Raw genomic sequence first — 13,386 nt, forward strand, 5'->3', positions numbered from 1 at the left:
AAGTGCATTAATTTTTGCCTCATTCCAGGGAGCTGACATTCTCAGTGTGTATCCTCTGTGTGAACTTCTGGCCATGTTCCTAGCATCTCCAAATGCTTTGGGCCTCTGTAAACAGTGGATTCATTCCTCTTTTTGGGCCAAGTAGAAAAGAAGTCTTTTCTGGAATAAGTCAGAAAAACAAAGTTAACAATTTTTGGTGGCATTTATGTAAGGTGTCAGCTAGGGGCAGTCAAAGCTACCTGGCAACCTGTGCTTTGTTTACCGTCTCCTGTCTACAGGCTTTGGTAAGCTGAAGATTCTGTGTCCTTCACTGTCTGTTTAATTCACCAGTGCAGAATTCAGTTTAGACGTAATACACGGATCACAGAACAAGGCATCAATGCGATGTCAGATTTGATTCGGGACATGTGGGACTCTTTTCATTTAGGGCTTGTCGTTCACCTGTGACCCCTTCCTATGTCATGCAGACAACAAACACATAATTATTTTCTTTTCTTTTCGGAGAATGTAATGTGGCCTGTAGTGATATGGAGTTAGCTGGACAGAGGCTCCAAACATAAGCGCTCCAAATAAAAATTTTGTACGAGAACAAAAATGGTGACTTTTCCTCTTCAAACATCAGAAATGTGACAAATGAATGAAGAAATTAAAAGCAACAAAATAAAACAGGGTAAATACAAAACACCCACACCTTTCATCCCAATAATCTCACAGAGCAGACAGTGTTTTCCCAGTCTTCAATTGCTGTATGTATTGTCCCCAGTTGCCTGGCATTGACTTTTGTAACAAAGTTCTACTGCAACTGCAGATTAAAATAGCATTTAGGATGTTATGAAACACATTGCTGATGTGAGCAGAAATTACTTGCGACTCGAGCAATGACAGCTTCTCTATTGCACATTTTAATTCATTTCCACAAGCTTTTATTATTTTTCTTCCAATTAGTTTTGATAGTTAAAAATCACAGTGGATTACAAAAGCTAGCGTCATTAATGTGACGTTAAAGGAGACAGGTGATAATGGTTCAGGGGGCCCCTAAAGCATCCTTGTAGCATCACTTAAACCACGATGAGGCTCTGCACTGATCACCGCTCTGCAGTGTCATGCTTGTCAAGCTCTGCACACGAGTAAGAGACATCTGGCTCTCCAAGGAAGGCCTGGGAATGGAGAAGAAGTGATGTTATTTAACAGAGCTGGCCTCCGGGACAGTACCAGCATTAACATCACAGCAGCAGGCAGGATGAAGACATGCTGACAAGATCTAATTCTGAGCACAAGTGTGGCATTAGTTCTGCTACCTGCAGGGTATTAGGTAAACAGATACATTTAAACATTAGAAGAAGAGATCCTAAAGGGGCGGTGTTAGTCACAATGAAGCTTAATGTAACTTCAGCTCAAGCTTGGATGTTTCATATGCTTAGTGGATTCAGTGATTTGACAGACTTTGAGAGCAATTCTGTGCCTTTCAATCAGTGCAAGGCAATGTCTTGAAAAGAGTTTTTATAGTACTGTATGTATTTTCTTTTGAGGAGCAGTCTATACATCTCTTCACTGGTGTCTTTCTTTCAACCACGTTTGACTCTTTTGTAAGTCTTTTGTATGTATACAATTAATATATAACATTTAACATTTTGACCACGAAAACAAAATCAAATGGCATTAATATTTCTACAATGAGAAACTGAGATGTTAACAGCTGACTAAAACAGTGATTAGCCCTGAACGTCATTGTGATTTAAATTATGCTAGAAGGATATTTAGTAAGCCCCAGAACCAGTCCTATCTGTCTACTTTACTGGCACATTACTCACAATTAGTTCCCATAATCTCCTCTGGCATTTCTCTAAAAGGGCGAACGAGTATATAGAAGTAGTTGGTCTTTCAAGCAGAAATCAAAAAAGTAAATTTATCAGGTAAGAGCTTCTGTGAGAGATACAATTAGCAGGTCAAACATGAGAATAAAACAAACATGAACAACTTGATGTATCTAGTAAAACTTGTTTAACCTCATGCAAAAAAAGCAATATTCATCACTGTAAGCAACTTGTCAAAAACGGTGTCTCATAAGCATATAAACACAGATGTTATTCTTCAGTATTCTCATGGGAACACAGAGTGATGTACAGCAAGAGATCTGTGTAGGTGGAATTTTAGAGTTACACACTGGAAGCACAGGGGGATTTGGGGTTTTGCTTGTTATACAAAAAACTAAGATCCAGAGGGAAGGCTAAGTATTATCTAGGGAGAAACCCAGAAGTGGCCCGGATAACCAACTCTGCATGCGTGCTGAGAAATGTAGCCTTATATGAAGACCAAAAAAGAGAAAACAAACAATTACTCAGGAGATGAAATAGGACAGATGTGCACTCAGCTCATCTCCTCGCTCTGCTTGAGGGCCATAATTTCCTCAGGAAATGTGCTACAGATAGGTGGCTGAGTCCGACTGCTGTCCAGGGTACTGAACAAAGCAATGTCCAAGAAGGGGGCTCTACGTTCATCCGAGCTTCTCTCCTTATTTGGGTGGTTCCTCTGATCAATGTCCACAATCCAGAATTATGTAGTGCATTTCAATGCTTATACATCACGAACACTGTTTACAGAATACACAATTTCTTTCTTGCTTGACACGGTACGTGAACGGAGATCCTATCAGAAAAGGTAAAAGAGAAAACATTTGGAGTACATAGTGCCTTAAAGAAGAGGCCAGTGACATAGAAATCAGTTGAACACACATCTGGTATTTTTTTAACAGAATATATGTATACAAAGGTTCATACTGTGTACAGTGTACATATAGACTATATGCACAGAGACACAAAATGTTGGTGCAGAGAGTACCACTGTTATCTCAGAATTTCTGCACGATGGTTTGCTTGCCACTTAGTCTGGAGTTTTCTTCTACATTTTCATGTGTTCCCACTGACTGACCTGGTTTCCTTCCAAAGTCCAAAGACATGCATTTACAGTTAATTTCAAGCTTAGAATTACCCATATTGTGTGTGTGTGTGTGTGTGTGTGTGTGTGTGTGTGTGTGTGTTGCTCTGGCGTGAGGATGCGTGATTCACTGCAGGTAGTGTATTATAGTTTACCTAGTATTGTCAGTCGCTTTGTGAAAAGTGTCTGCTAAATGAATACAATGAAATATATATATAGATATATTTAAACACATATAAAACAGTACATTACATTTTGTGTTTTTCTTATTGGGGTGACATTTCTAAGTAATAATCTAAGCAGCATTCAAGAACTGTGCTCCAAAGATGCTGAAAGCAGTGAGAGAGAAATTGATTCTGTGAGGAATAGTGAAAGTGAGGTTGACCCTTCTTTTTCCTGCTGTGATACTGGAAGACCCTGTGAACCCTTTGATTGTATTTTGTCTGGAGCTGATGACTCATTTTCCGTGCAACTGGTCCTTGTTGCTGCTGCAGTTCTGTGAAGGCAATATTTTTAAGATTTTTTTTTTTTTCCTGTAATAGATCAAAGTATTGTAAAAGTAACTTTAGAGTGAGTCCGATATTGTTACTCCTACTATGTGGTGTGTGACTTCACACACCCCAGGTGTTTAGTATTCATTGAGGTTAAAAAACTGTATCTGTGGATCAAAATTTGTGTTCAGGGGGAGACTTGCTATAATATTCATATGATAGCCACCCATTGTGAAAATTATGGAAAGGATCATGTGCTTACGCAATTATTGAAATTGAATTGAATAACTGAAAATATTTCTTATTGTCTGTTTTGTTTCAATGTTCATAAAAAATTCTCAGATTCACCTGAAATATACATCTTTGGACTGTGAGAGGGACAAACCTGCGTGAAAAAAACCTGAACTACATGCATTTCAGATGAAACAGACTGAGTTGGGTTCAAACCTATGTGTGAACATCCCTGGTGCTGAGAGGTGGCAGCGCTGCCCTGTAAAATGTTTTATGTGGCACTGAAGACAACTTGGTAGGATGACAGATGTGAGTAAAAAGAGAATATACATTATTTTTTTATGAGAATGATAAAAAAATTTGAACCTTTTACAGCAAACCAATACTAAAGACAAACATGTTATAAAATCCTACGAAATTCTTTGTAGCGTATGTCACAAAAAACCTTGCTCCACCCACAAAAGAACTTTGTCATCGGTGCTGCTGTACCTTTATTACTTTTACCTGCCCATATTCTCTCAACCCTATCATCAACTCATCAGGTGGTTGTCAGTGTTGCAAAATAAATGCCATGGGGCAAAGATTTTTAAATCAATATTTTAGATCAATGGAACTCATTTTTTAGCTGTAGTGACATTATAGTAATAACAAACTGTTTTGTAGCCTTCACTTTCTGGCCAAATAACCTGATATGAAACCGCTATAATTGGAAACTATTTATACCAATTTGTGATCTTCGACTTTAAGCCTTTTATAGCATTTCATTAAGTTTTTTTTTTTTTACAATCATTTATTTTGACTGTGCTTTTTAGACTGAGCTTAAGAAACAATTTGCTTGTTATACTTCAGCCTCAGAATGAAAACATTACAAAATAATCTAGATTTATAAGATTTCAAGAAGTGAAGTTGACTGTTGACATTATTTATAATTCTCACAATGGGAGGCTATCTTGAGACAAGTTGAAGTTGACTCTACTCTTCCTGGATCGGGGCCTTGTCGTGGCGGAAGGGCTTGCGTGATCTAGGGATCTCTAGAGCTATATTGTCAGGAGGAGTATGCTCCTGATAGGGTCTCTCAAGGCAAACAGGTCTGGAAGGAAGATCCAGACTAACACGATCCAAAAATGCCCATGAAAAAAGTAGACAAGACAATGTTTACCCTGCCAGAATAGGGTCACCGGGACCTACCCCTGGAGCCAGGCCTGGGGGTAGTGTTCCTAGGTGAGCGCCTGCTGGCCGCGCAGTCCACAAAACCCGGCCGGGCTCAGCCCGAAAAGGCAACATGGAGGGGCCATGTGGGCCCATTCCCTGCAAGGTCCTACATGGGGGTCAGGTGCAATTCCTTACAGGCAGCAGGGACGGGTAGGGTGGCGTGTGGCGTCATGGCCCCTCACAGCAGAATCTGGTTCTTGGCACAAGGAATGTAACCTCACTTGGGGTGGAAGGAGCCAGAATTGGTGCAGGAGATTGAGAGATACCAATGAGATATAGTTGGGCTCACCTCCACTCACAGTATTGGCTCTGGAACTAAAATTAATTGATAGGAGATGATCTCTCTCCTACTCAGGAGTTGCACAGGGTGAGAGGTGCCGGGCAGGTGTGGGATACTCACAAGCCCCCGGCTGGCTGCCGTACAGTTGGAGTTTGTCCCCTTGGACGAAAGGGTCGCCTCAATGTGACTTAAGGTTGCAGAGAGGGAAACGCTGACTGTTGTGTGTGCTTATGCATCAAACAGCAGTTTAAAGTATTCAACCTTTTTGGAGAGAGTGGGTGGGGTTTTGGACAGGGCCCCACCTACAGACTCCATAGTCCTGCTGGGTGACTTCAACGCTCATGTTGGCAATGACTGGAAAATCTGGAGTGGGATGATTGGGAAGAATGGCTTGACCGGTATCACACCTCTCAGCCTCCCTGGGAAAGCCTATGCCAGGGTGCTGGAAAGGAGGCTCTGGTCGATAGTTAAACCTCGCATTGAAAAGAAACAATACAGATTCCGTCCTGACCGTGGAACAGAGGACCAGCTTTTTACCCTCTCACAGATAATTGAGAGAACATGGGAGTTCGCTAATACAGTCTACATGTGTTTTGTGGACTTGGAGAAGGCTTACGACCGGGTTCCCTGAGAAATTCTCTGAGAGGTGCTTCCGGAGTATGGGGTGCCGGGGCCGCTACTGTGGGCTATTAGGTCTCTGTACGAATGGAGTGACAGCTGTGTCCGCATACTCGGCATTAAGTCAAGCTCGTTCAATTCGGGTGCTTTGTCTCCACTGTTGTTTGTGATTTTCATGGACAGGATATCAAGGCGCATCCGAGGTCAGGAGGCCATTCTATGTGGGGACTGGAAGGTGATGTCTCTACTTTTTGTGGATGATGTTGTCCTTTTGGCACCGTCACTCGGATGTCTCCAGCATGCATTGAAATGGTTTGCAGCCGAGCGTGAAGCGGTTAGTATGAGGATCAGCACCTCCAAGTCTGAGTCCATGGTTGTCTTTCGGAAAAGGATTGCATGCCCCCTTCAGGTAAGGGGCGAAAATCTTCCCCAGGTGGAGGAGTTTAAGTATCTTGGGGTCTTGTTCACGAGTGAGTGGGAGAAGGGAGCGTGAGATCGGCTGCAGACTCGGAGCAGCGACGGCAGTAATGCGGTCCCTATACTAGACTGTAGTGGTGAAGGGGGAGCTGAGCTATAAGGCAAAGTTCTCTGTTTACTGGTCAGTCTATGTCCTTACCCTCACCTGTGGTCATGAACTCTGGGTATTGACTGAAAGAATAAAATCACGGATACAAGCGGCTGAAATTAGTTTTTTCTGCAGGGTGATGGGACTCACTCTCCATGACAGGGTGAGGAGTTCTGCCATCCGGAAGGATCTCAGAGTAGAGCTGCAACTCTTCCACATTGAGAGGAGCCAGTTAAGATGGTTCAGGCACCTGCTAAGGATGCCCCCTGGGTGCCTCCCTTTGAGGGTATACCAGTCATGGCCAACTGGGATGAGGCTCCAAGGTCAGCCCAGGACCCACTGGAGAGGTTACATCTCCCAGTTGGCCTGATAACAGTTGGGGATCCCCCAGGTTGAGGTGGAGAAAGTTGCTGGGGACAGGGGCGTCTAGACTGCTTTGCTCTCCCTGTTGCCACTGCAACTCTAGTAGGATGAACGGGTAAGAAAATGGATGGATGGATGAATGGATAGATGGAAATTCACTCTATTCAGTCCCTGAGAATAAAACAAATACACACTCAAATAAACCCATAAACAAGGCATTCATAATAATAGTGCACATATTTTCTGCTAGATGGGCTGTTTATAGAACTACAGAATCATCAAATCAGCTGTGCTGACACAGCTGCTGATGTCACTAGGCAACTGGGACGACTGAATAGTTGAGTGCTTGTGTGGTCAGTATGTGCCACCATAAACGGTCTTTAGACTATTTATGCTAATGGTTTTACTGGTGAATTAGAATACCAGCAAACAAAATGCATACAAGCACATCATACAGTATGTTTAATGGTATTTGAACCTTTAGCTTAGTCATAGTAGCATGCTGTGTTGCCAGTGTACACTGGGTTACGTGAGCAGTTTTCAACATTTCAGAGTACTTCTGAAAGTAAACTGGCAAGAAAATACTCTTCAGCCAAATATTTAAAAATTATTACACTTATATATAAATATGTTTGTGACATTTTGGATTACACACTGTCCTTATAATTGTGTATCTAACTTCTACCCAAATGATAAAGAAGTGAGGAAGTGAAGTCGGCATTGTATTATATGTCTTAATCCACCTTCCAGCTATTATCCCACTGCCTTCCCACTGTATGTGATTCACTTTTACAAGTATTTTATATTCTGCAGTATTTTTTTAAAATGACCAAGGTATCTTTTGCTTTACACACTCTGTGCATAAGAGCACAGCAACTCCCAACCTGCAATTGGTCTGATGCACACTGTGAGGACACTATGAGAACTCAGTTTTAGTCATTCAATTTAGCCAGTTTTAGCCAGTCTCCAGAATTAAGATCCTTCACCTCCAGCTGGTCCGTCCACCTGTTGAGAACTCTTGGTCCTGTAGATATGTCCTGCACAACATGGGCAGGATCCACCCTTATCTCAAAACCAGCTTTACACAGTTTCAGGTTCAGGCCGTGGTGACATCCCCCTTAGACTACTGCAGCTGTCTCCTGTCTCCTCCATGAAACCTCTCTAGGTGATACAGAATGCCACTATATGAATTGTGTTTGACCTACCAAAGTGTTACCTTTCACTACCTATCAGACCTGATTACTCACCCTGCCAGATTGAACATTAAATATATCATGCTTCAAATAGTGACACCAAAAAACATGATTGTACTTCAAGAATCGTGTGTCTGCTTCTGTGTTGTTGGTAAAATGTCCTTTTGTTTTTGCTAAGCTGTACATGACTTTAGAGAAAAGTGTCTGGTACATGAAAAAATGTAAATGTAAATGCAACTGAGGGTCACATTAAAGAGGTGTGCTGCACCTTTCCAAATTTCTCTGTCTTTGCAGCTATTTAACATCAAATGTGATCATATCTTTATGTCATATGTAGTAGTGCACGTATGGAACCTGAGAGAGGAAAAAGTGGCACCAGTATTGTTTTCTTATTATTTCCTTAGTGTGAAAGGTAATGAAATGTTCAATCACATGTGAAAAAAATAATCCCCCCTCCCAACTTTAATCAGTCAGATTAATGGGGTAATCAGTCTGCAGTTTGAATACAATCAGATGCCAGCTCTCTCTCCGGTATCTCCAATATCTCTCCGTATCTTCAGTATCTCCAATATTTATCCATTCCTTCTGTTTAATTTGCAACACATATGGCAGCTTAATATCAAACAACCTGATCTCATGTTTGCATTTTGTGTGTTCCATCCTGCAAAATTGTGCTCAGTACTATTCCCTCAGCAGGCAATGGAATTAATTTAACGCAAGTAAAACACTCACATGACTAAGATTTAAATACAATGACAACAAAAATAGCTGAAGTAACCTAGAGGACATAGCTGATTTCCCACTGTCTTATGACTTTCCTTTAACAGGAGAAGAAGGATGTAGCGTCAAAGATATCTCTCTCCCCCATGGACACATGGCACACTTTCACCTGTCTCTGTAGAAATGTGACCTACACTAAATCATCAGTCATTTGCCACACTGATTTGTGTTGCATGAATAAATACTGAGGGAGCAGTAAGGCTACTGAAAGGCCACTTTTTACTGTAGATACCTCCATATACAGGGCTCTAATCAAAGCTCCTTAAAAACAGCTCTCCATATAATCAAGATGTGACATCTTAGCTGCCTCATAGCGTGTCCCATGTTATTGGACTCCTGTGTGCCCTCATTGCACATTAACTACAGAGCACACTAGTGATGACTTCTGATTGGAAATCATATCATAACCATACAGCAGATACAGCAGATACAGAAATCATATCATAACCATACTTCCTTCCAAGTTGTCAGATAAATTAATCACTGCTTTTTTTTCCTGTTGGTGATTTAAAGTGAGTGTCAGCATCTCTGCTTGCACCCAACATGATGATGGCCAGATGGCATTCAGAGCTAAATGGGTCCTATGTGACTTGAAGCCTTTTGTGCCACTGTTTGAAAGTTGGGGTTTTGCGCTGAGACCAGAAAACCTGCCACAGCACCACTCTTACAGAATGCTGAGCAGAGGGGAATGTGAACACATCAATGTCAGCTGACCAGAACAGGCCCATTCATCATCATTCACAGAACATCGCTACGAGACCAATTAGTGCAGCAGGTGGCATGATGAGAAAAAAAAAAAGGTTGGGGACCAAAAGGTTTCAGATTCAGAGGGGAATGTTGTTGTACCCTGGGGAGGGATTAATTGGACTTACTGCTATGAATGTATAGGCGTGTAAATAAATGCAATGCTGATTATAAGGTGATTTACTAATATGAGATTAAAAACAATGTAATGTACTTATTCAGGCTTGATATACTGCTAGTACTTTCACAGTGAATTTTTGGCCATGAGAATCCACCTTTCAAAAAGATAGTAATTTGATACAGGTTGAATGTAACAGTTTCAATTTATTTCATTGCTATAAATGTTAATGACAATGACCTTATCTTGTCTGTCATGATGGGCTGGACGTAGGCTGTTCTGATCTGGGCATGTCTGGCACTTTGCTGTGCTGTCACCCACAGGATTCCATTTAGCTCTCCCGTCTCAGCTACGTGGGATGTGACTGCTGATCTAAGAAATTAACTCTCTCTGTTGCTCCTGCCAGTATTCATATATTGAGCCCCTAAAGTAAAAAAATAACATTGCCAAACACTTGTAAAAATGGGCAAGTTCATTCAAAGCCTGAAATTGCCCAAGGGAGCTCCAGCCTTTAAGCTGAAAAAAAAAAAAAAACTGCCTTATTCTAAACAGCAGCTGTAAAACTGGGTAATACACTTAAATAAATCATAAATAATGATCTATTTACAGAAAAGTGTAAAATGTTATCGTCAGGTAATGTTATTCGAATCCGTTATGATGGGTAAATAATAAGCTATTCATAACCGTACTCAGAAATGTTAAAAATAGTATTTGAACAAATGATGTGAGTGTATCTACTGTGTATTGTTGCAGTTAAATATGAACACTTTCTCATTATTAAATTTTTTCAGAATTCCAAATTTGAAACAAATGAGAAAGTCAAGAAAATGTAAGGAGAGAGTAGATGAAAGTGGTGTGCAATACAAGCAATTCTCAAAGGTGTGAATTTGTTTTCTTTCAGTGAGTAATGAGGTGAGAAAATGCAGATTTAAAGAAAGACAAAAGGAGAAAAAAGCAACATCTTTTTTTTAAAACAAGCTATGCATTCTTTTTTTTTTCACAGCAGCCAGTCAATACATGTTTTAATGAGGAAGAGAGTAATTAAATAAAAGAATATTCAATCAAACACTAAAGTTTTACTCAAGCACAAACACGTGAAGAAATTTTGAAAAATTTATATTTACTCATTTATCTGACACTTTTCTCCAAAACGACTGTTAAGCTACCTACAACCCATTTATACAGCTTGAAAATTTTTGCTGGAGCAATTAAGTGTAAGGATTTTGCTCAAGGGAACTATGCATTGGGATAGAGGTGGGGTTCAGACCTATGATCAAAGGCAGCTGCTTTAACCACAATACTACCAGCTGCCCCAGGTATAGTATTTCTGAAAAATCAGAAATAGCCCATACATTTTGAACACAGTTCGATATGCCTGGAGATATTCTGTAGGTCACCAAGATTTCCAGATGCTTAGCAGACACTTTGATCTTAGTAACTTACAAGCAACTTACCTTGCTTACAGTTGTCCCCTTTTATCCATCTGCAAAACTGGGTATGACCATTCAGGATGCAGCATCTATTTAAAACTGCCACATAGACTCCCCCTACAAAATTTCATATTCATATTTCATATTAAGTTCTTTCAAACTTAATTGTTGACCCATTTTCTTGCTGCAGTTTTTTTTTGTAACTACTGAGATGCTCAGGATGTTAATATGGATTTGTCTCTGGTGGCACTAAATATCAATGGGTTCTCCGCTATTCTTCGCCTTACCAAGGACCTTTCGTTTGCCCTGCTGTCTGTGTTCCAGCCTTAAACCCACAGGTCCATAACTCTATTCTTCCCTAAAAGCTATACAAACAATATAAGAAACTGAGGGATACAGTATAGCTGCAGTATCCCACCTGACCCCAGACAAGAAAACCTTTACCATTTACTATATAACCCTTTCCACTGGCATTGAAAACTCAAGATCGTGAACTCAGGAATTCTTATCATTCCCTGTAAATTGTTCCCTTGAAGCAAAACAAACAAAAAGTTACATTAAAAAACCACATTAAACATGCTGATTGATTGTTCATTGTTCTTCCATGATGATAATGAGCTTTTTTGTCCACCATGCCTGAAAAGGAACAAGGCTGCAAAGCTTTGGGAAGGGAATTTTTTGTTGCTGTTTTCTTGTAATCTTTCTCCATTGTCAAAATATTTGGCTGTCAACCATATCAACTGTGCAGTAAACTGCCAAAACCTCGCCTGGGGGAGCAGTCCAAAGTCTCATTTGCTTTTGTAAGCCACAGAAGATCCAGTCATTGGTATTCTGAGTCATTGGTCTGAATGTACATTTTGAATGCCGAGTGCAGAAGCTTTGTGCTTTGCATGCGGCTCGGCTCCAGCGGATGGCCTGGTTCTGCTCTCCGGTACTCCCTGTGGAAATGAACACTGGAACCGTCTTCTTCCTCCTGCTGCTGCAGCCAGATCTTCCCATTTCCTTCTCCTGATTTTTGCTCCAGTTTAGTCGTTTCCAGCTCTCTGTGGGAAGCTTTCTATACCCGGCCCTCCAAAGCCCACTGCTTGCTGTGTGCCCTGGATGTGGAGGTGTGTGCTCCTCCGATGCGCTTCTGGCAAACACAAAGCAGTTTTAATGGTAATCTTTGAAATGAGGGATCTGTCACTACTGGTCTGCTGGAGATTTACGTGTAGTGGTCAATTGAGATGATGTGGCTGACAAAAACCTGGAACCCCTCAGTATAAGACTGGATGCCTAGAAGGCAGAACATGAGCTCCTGTGATATAAACCTACCCATGTCAATTTATTCTCAACATGCATGCCCGTTTGCACTGATTGGGAAAACGTTGTATCTTCCACAGCTGTCAGGTGGCAACCTGTGGGCATCTCACTGGCCTCAAGCTGGCACTTATGTGGTGGATGGCTGCGATAACCTGGTCCACTTAACCCAGCTATGTCCGCACTGGATGATATAGCTAAGTCCTGAAGCACATCTGAGCTATGGCTTTGCACACTTTTAGTTAGCTGTCACAGTTCAAAAGAAGCAATAGAAATACTGCATGCAGTTTTATATTTTGAAGAAAAGCACGGGATATATCTTGGACTGTACTTTGGATTTTAAACCAGATACTAGAAAATATTCCAATTAGTTTTATAAGCCTTATATTTAGATTTCATATTTACTTATGCATTTTATTTTTATTCCGTTTCTGAAAATGTACAGCTTTTTTAAGTTCGATGTTGGTACGCAGCTGTGATATTACACAATACACACAAAAAAAAATACTAAAAGTTAAACTCAAGCTATGGAAACTGCGTTAGAGGGGCATCTGGACTACAAACAAGGGATATATTGCTCATGTTATTCTCCACAAAGGAATGTATGGTCTTCAGAATCCTACAAATGAAGATAAGATCTTGACCTGGATGTACTGAAACACTGCAGTGAGGAAAGTCCTGCTGGGCAGGTAGTGGTTTTTAAACTAATGTTTGCCAACATGTTTCCCCTGGTGCTCCGTAAAAGCAGTGCTGTGTATAATCTGCTTTTTGATCTATGTGATACAGTGCGTCGGAGCGTGGGAGTAGGGTAAGAATGTACGCATTTAGGTGGGTTGTTTTTCTTCTTTGTAGTGCAAGGAACGTCTTTGCACGGAAGCAAACGGCTTTTTGGGGACAATTTTCTTCTGTATATTTTTGTTTAGGCAACTACTTTGAGGATATCTCCCTGATACTGTTAGCTAAGATTAGAATATAAATTAATGAATAAAATATAAATTTGATTTCCTCCTCTAGGCACTTTATGCAGTAATTTTGACTGAATATTTGAACACTAAAAATTTAGAAATTTTCATGCTGTGGGGATACACCTATTATATTTGTTACTTTTTTGGTTACACAAGATACACG

Source organism: Scleropages formosus, chromosome 2 (assembly GCF_900964775.1).
Source record: "Scleropages formosus chromosome 2, fSclFor1.1, whole genome shotgun sequence".
Lineage (NCBI taxonomy): Eukaryota > Metazoa > Chordata > Actinopteri > Osteoglossiformes > Osteoglossidae > Scleropages > Scleropages formosus.